We start from the raw sequence: 4,676 nt of genomic DNA, 5'->3' as shown, positions 1-4,676 counted from the left end.
TCCTGCCGCTCGCTCTGGTTCTCCCCGCCTCCTGCCGCTCGCTGGTTTAGCTTAATGGGGTGGGTGGAGAACCCAGGGGCCCTCCCCCCGTCGAACCCCAGCCCCCCCTTCTGTGCATGTTCAGTCACTTCCCCGGCAGGGCAACGGGCTTCTCGCAGCCCCCTCGCCGGCTTTTTCGGTGCTGTGCATTGTTACTGGCTCAGGCAAGGGCAACACGCCCCGCCCCTGTAACCTCCAGGCTTTTTTGGGGGGGAAGGCTCCCTCTCACCCCCATCCAGCTACCCCATACACTTGCCTGGGTTCTTATTTATAGACCTGTCTACAGGGCTGGGCATTGCCCAGTCGGCTGGAGAGCGGCTCTGAGAAGCTGGGGGAGAAGCTGGGGATGGCGCTTGGAAGATGGGCCTTTGACAACATATGCCAGGCTGGTTTCCTGAAGGTGGGAGCCACTGCACCAGCGTGGCCTGGGGAAGGCCTCAATCCACACCAGGCCCTTGACGTTAGTGACGTGACACTGATTTACATCAGCTAAGAGGCGCTGACCCGGCTGATCTTACCGCCACATGCCATGGCTGTAACATTAGGGTGCCCCAGCACCTCGCCCCTGGGGCTACAATTAAAAGGTAGGTAACCACAGCGACAGGGCAGGGCTGTGCAAAAGCCATAACTGTGCGTACTTAACTCCTCCTCCCCTCCCACGTAGCTGCAGCTATCGATGGACAAACGCGTCCCATCGTTTTGGGGTGGTGGTGTTCCTGCACCATCGGGACAAACGCCAGGGGTTGTGGCCGTTCCAAAAACTCAGCAAACCAATCCAGCGCAGCAGGAAAAGCTTTTATTTTCGCTTGGTTTCTGCAAAGAGAAACTGCAGAATGGGTTTTTTTACAGCTTACAATGTGGCGAGAATGTGAGTCCATGTACACCTTGGGGCGGGCAGGGGGCTAGGAGGAGCTGGCATTAGGTTGTCACCACATGCCTAGCCAAACTGAGACGGCTGCTTATTGCGCCGCATTACCTTGTCCTCCTGCTGTGGGTGTTCCTCAGCACCTTTTGCATCTGTGCATAACCTAGATTGTGAGAAATTGGGGGCAAGGCCTGCTGCTACGACTGACCAGCTTTCAGGCCCTGTTAATGTCAACGGGACTGTTCGCTGTGAGTAAGGATGTCACACCCTGGAGCTAATGATGCACAGCACAATGGGGTCCCGGGCCTGGATTAGAGCTCCTTGGCACTGTGGTAAGGCAAAACCCACAGGGAGATGTTTTTGTAAAGTGGAGTAACAAACGAGGGGGTAATTATCATTGTATGGACTAGGGCTGGTACCGACTGGTTGTTGGATCAGGACTGGAGTTAGACTCTAATGGGTGGGGAAGAGAGAGAGGCTGCAACATTAAAACAAATCACGTGGTTTGACTTGGTAGGTTAAGGACCTGGCCTGCTGCTTCCAGGAGGACTTTGACTTTGGGCCGGCTCGGCTATCGTTACCCACACTGAGTAATGCTTTAGGGGCAAAATTGTAAAGCTATTTGGGCACCTGATATGTCAGGTAAGTGCCTACTGGGCTGTTCAAACGCACCTAGGTGCTTAGCTCCCATTTAAATCAATGTTTTTTTTGGCATCAAGTGCCTTTACAAATCTGGCCCTTACTCCGTATCCTAGTTTTATACTTATATAAGTCCATCAACTTTACTGGAGTGGCTCCTGATTTACTTTGGTGACACTGAGTTCAGAAGCAGCCCACTGACTTCAGCCTCCTTGAGTTGTTGGTGTGACTTTAGTGCAGTAAGCTACTCAGTGTGAGTAAAGGAAGGCAGAGTCTGACCTCAGACGAGCCATGCTCCTGTACACAGCCCCCTCCAGCCACCGCCAGTCCGTTCGGGTGATGGAAGAGGAACTTGGCTGTCAGTAAAACGAGATTTGATTAGGTTTATTCAAGTTCAGGTCAAAGCAAAGGCCAAGGATGCCCAAAGCCACTCTTGGCTGAAATGAAGTGCCTCTCTCAGATTAACTATAGTGATTTGTATGCACTGAGCAGTGCAGAAAAATGTAGTTGAGTTATAAATGTCAAATAGCCAGCAAGCAGCCCACACAATAACCTCAGTGAATTATTACCTCTGACCCATTCATCAAACCCAGCCAATCATCTGGTAGTGCAGAGTGATTTAAAGCCTATTACTGTAAGAGCTTTAATGTCTCACACAGAATGCAGCTGATCTGCAAATGTCAAAGGGGGGCTGAAGGTCACAATGGCCATAAATTAGGCCTTGGCTTACCACCTATGGAGTTAGAGGATCCCTGGCATGCTAACAGTGTGGCCCTTGAACATTCAACCGGTTAGCCCAATGCAGCCTGTCATCAACCCGCCCTCCTGAACTGGTGAGTCTGTACCGGCAAGAGCAAGCATGGTTCTGTGCAAGGCTGTGTGAGAGGCAAAGACTTTGGACTATGGAGAAGGGGTGAGGAGGGAGACATTTTCTCTTGTTATGGATTGCCTATGTTTCAATGGAGCTGTCACCCTGAAGCTGTGTCCCATGTCTCAACTGAGTGGGACCTGATTAAAGAAGCCATGTTCATCTCCATCTCAAAACGTGGCACAAAGGTGCACAGCAAGAGGCCAGGACCAGTGTGGAGTGATGCTGGTTGACAGCATTATCCAGAAACTTTTACCTGTGCCTGGTGACAATAAGCCACTTAACAAGGTCCCCTGCTCCTGTTTTGCGTTTGTGTCTATTGCACTGGCTGCCTCATCTGGGAGATTCACTAGGTTAGCCTGGATGTTCTCTTCGGCCACTCGGCCGCCTGTAGTTTTCTCCCATGAGGCATCAGCTGAGCCTGACAGGAAGTGAAACAACGTTGGGTGACACTCAGGCAGCGCTTGCGCTGCCTTAAATGAGAGAGTTGCATGAGGAAGGACTGAGAATGGACTTTAGACTTTAACAGTTATCTTTGCTATCTCTGTGCGAAAGAACTGCATATGCATTATGAGACAGTCTTTCATTACATGATCACATGCTATTTTTTTCTAGAGCCCCTACCTCATTCAGTAAACTGGATAGCCTGTGCACTGAGGATGACTCAGGATCATGTAGTGGAGGCAGCTGTCTGTAGGACTCCTACCTCATCCATTGCAGAAGTTGGAAGGTGTGTATTTTAATGATGTTTTGGTTTTAAAGCAGGAGGAAACCTAGCCACCAAATCTGTAGCGAGGGCGAGCCGGGCATTTCAAAGTGTAGACAAAATCCATGGCCGTCACAGTCTTCTGCTTGGCACCCCTGGGTCCTTATTAGATGAATATTTGCCAGAATCCAGACTCAAGAAAGACTTCAGGGTTTGCTTCAGAGAGACATTAATATGGCGCACAGGTAGACAGATATTGTACAGCATCCACCAAAATACGAAGAACAGCTAGGGGCCGTTATATAGATAGTGGAAATTGTCATAGCTCCAGTTTTAGGAACATCTTTTCAGCATGGTGATGTCAGAAGTAGGGCACCTGAGAAAATGCTCCCTCGTTCCAGGCTTGCTAATTAAGAGAGTTGTAACACCAGGAGTGATACGTTTCCAAGTTATGGCTTGGAAGGCAGGAAGGAGCAGGGGCACTGGGCCCTGACTGGTGTGGTTGAACCAGGAGGAAGGAAGAGAATGGAGGGAAGGTTTCCAAAATGGCTGCGTGCAGCTGAACAGGTGCCCGCAGCTGGCGCAATGTGGAGCAGTGTCCTGAAGAGACATGGGGTGGCACAGCAGCCTGCCCCACCACCAGTGCTTCTGAAGGAGCGAACTTAGTTAGCAGGGAATGGGAGTACAAAATAACAAAAAAACACCAAATCAGCAAACCTCCAAGAAAAGCCGCATTTGTCAAACGGGCCACAGCTGTTATTTCCATCTCAGGTGGCGATGTGTTTTTTAGCAGTGGTTATTAAGTTAGTCTTTGTAAAATATACAGTTCTTGCAACCCCCTGTTGTTTTTCTTCATCAGCTTGTTCCACTGAGAAAAACAACACAGGGCCTGATCCTGAGAAGTGCTGAGCACCCCCCACATCGTTGGGAGCTGCTGGTACTCCGTATCGCTCCGGATCAGACTCTTACTACAGCAGTCAGATGAGTCTGATGGTGGAAGGGCCTTTCAAGTGCATGCAGATTACAGCAGAATGGAACTGAAATGCTACTTGGTTCATATAAATTCATATGGGTGAGATCCACGTCTGGTGTAAGCGCTCACAGCGCCAGTGAAGTCAGGGGAGCCCCATGTGTCACATCAGCAGAGGGTCTGTCTACTGAGTTCCATGCAGTTGTGCGTAGGATTTTCAGACAAGACCTTACAAACCCAGGTCCATTCGTTTCTGCATGGACATTAAAGATCTCAAGGACCATTGTGCGTAAGTGACAGATCTCTGCCCCGTGTCCTTGGCCAAACTTTCTCCCTTTCTGTTGGGTCTTCTGCTATGTACTGGCTGTTCTCTTTCCAGCTGGTGGCTGCCCTCAGCCGGACTGTAACTATAAAAGTGCTGGTTCTCCTCTGGCTTACACCAGTTTCACACCAGGTCAGTGGAGTGGCTCCTCCTTTACACTGGTGGGAGATGAGAAATAGGCTCAGCTTTCTCCTCCCACACATCTCCCACTCATGGTCCCTCCACTGCCCACCATACGCCTCTCCCTCTCTTCCCCTTCACTGCCTT

General features: G+C 50.3%; 1 long non-coding RNA gene across 1 annotated transcript; it reads left to right on the top strand.

The window, feature by feature from the left end:
• The first annotated feature begins 1,060 nt into the window (after nucleotides 1-1,060).
• Nucleotides 1,061-4,048, top strand: LOC123351080. Its single transcript, XR_006573917.1, has 4 exons — nucleotides 1,061-1,546; nucleotides 2,203-2,376; nucleotides 3,027-3,141; nucleotides 3,977-4,048. It is a non-coding gene; the product is annotated as an uncharacterized LOC123351080 (long non-coding RNA).
• The last annotated feature ends 628 nt before the right edge of the window (nucleotides 4,049-4,676 follow it).

The sequence above is a fragment of the Mauremys mutica genome, chromosome 16 (assembly GCF_020497125.1).
Source record: "Mauremys mutica isolate MM-2020 ecotype Southern chromosome 16, ASM2049712v1, whole genome shotgun sequence".
NCBI lineage: Eukaryota > Metazoa > Chordata > Testudines > Geoemydidae > Mauremys > Mauremys mutica.
Note: the sequence above shows the minus strand (reverse complement) of the source record. Positions and strands in the feature narration are given on the sequence as shown.